Here is a 1480-nt window from a genome sequence, read left to right as displayed (position 1 = left end):
ACCCACTATGTCAAATACATGAAACAAAATTTCCGAATAATTAATAAATAGATTAATAAAACTCTAACTTGTTTCGGAAGGAAAGTTTAATGGAATACATTGATTCAGACACCAACTTGTTTTCGAAAAAAAGTTTAATAAAATACATTGATCGGAATAATTAGTAAATAGATTAAAAATAATATAAAAGAAATTTAAATATTTTTTTTTTATTTTTTTATTAATTTTTAAAAATTAAAATAGTTTATTAATAAATTTTTATTTTGGTATTGCATAAATGATGATGATAATGGTGGTGGTTAACATCCACTGAGATCAAATTTTGGTACCTAAAGAAAACAAATTTGATTTAAGGTTTTATTCTTATGCTCAAAAAGCTTGGAGAGAAGCCTCTTGAGCTTACTGTAATTTTGAAAATGAATTATTTAGTTTGATTTAAGGTTTTATTCCTATGCTCAAAAAGCTTGGAAAGAAGCCTCCCGAGCTCACTATAATTTTGACATCAAAGAAGGCTAGGAAGGTCAGTATTGCAACAAAGATTATGAAACTGAGATCTAATGTGGTTGTACGCGGGGCAATCTAAGAGGAAGTGATTTTCATCCTCGATGTTCATATTCTCACATAGATAGAAGATCCTTTCCATCCATGGTGTTTTAGGAACCACCCAATGACCCGTTTCACTATGGAGCTCATGAGAGTTCGTTATAATAGTGCCTATATTAATTTTCTTCTTTGCGCTAGTTAAAACCGAGAGATACTTCTGATTTTTTTAGGGTGGGGTTGATGACCTCCTTATAATATCTTAATTTTCTTTTAGCAGCTAAATCTTTCTCACACCACATTTCGTTTTTTGAACTTAGAAGTAACAATATTTTTAATATTATTAATGTTTTGCAATGCAACATTCTCGTCGATCTCCCAATGGTTTAACCAGGCCCTGGTGTCTTTATACCATCCTCGTTTGAGGCTTAGGTGGTTTTGGCTGGAATTTAAAGCTAGCTTAGGAAGTCTATGGTCTCCTATGTTATTGAGTTTGTGCTTGTACAACAGAAGCCTAGTCATATCTAGGCTCTCGATAGGGGAAATACCCACTTCTATAAGGAGAATATGATAGGGTGTATTTCCTTTAATTTTGAGGTTATACGTTATAAAGTGCTTCTAGATTTGTTCAATATTTCTCCAGGATTCTCTAGAGATGCTGCAACCCCAAACCTCACATCCATATAAGATAACAGGAGTGACTAAAGTTTCAAAGAGGAACTTCTTTCTATCCCACATTACAAGGTTCTCCGTTTTACAATTATTTTCAAGACCAAAACAATCTTTCCACCCTCCATTAATCCTTTTCTCAATGTTATAGTTCTAGTTGAGCTTGTGATGAATATAAATTCCTAGGTACTTGTAGGAAGACACTTCCTCCAAGTTACTATTGTCATACATAAAATTAGCGTAAGTGTCCTTCTTAGATTTGATAATCATA

This window comes from Pinus tabuliformis, chromosome 1_1, assembly GCF_031772625.1.
Source record: "Pinus tabuliformis cultivar Carrire ecotype Pingquan chromosome 1_1, CPIR1, whole genome shotgun sequence".
Classification (NCBI taxonomy): Eukaryota; Viridiplantae; Streptophyta; class Pinopsida; order Pinales; family Pinaceae; genus Pinus; species Pinus tabuliformis.
This window is presented reverse-complemented; position numbering follows the sequence as displayed.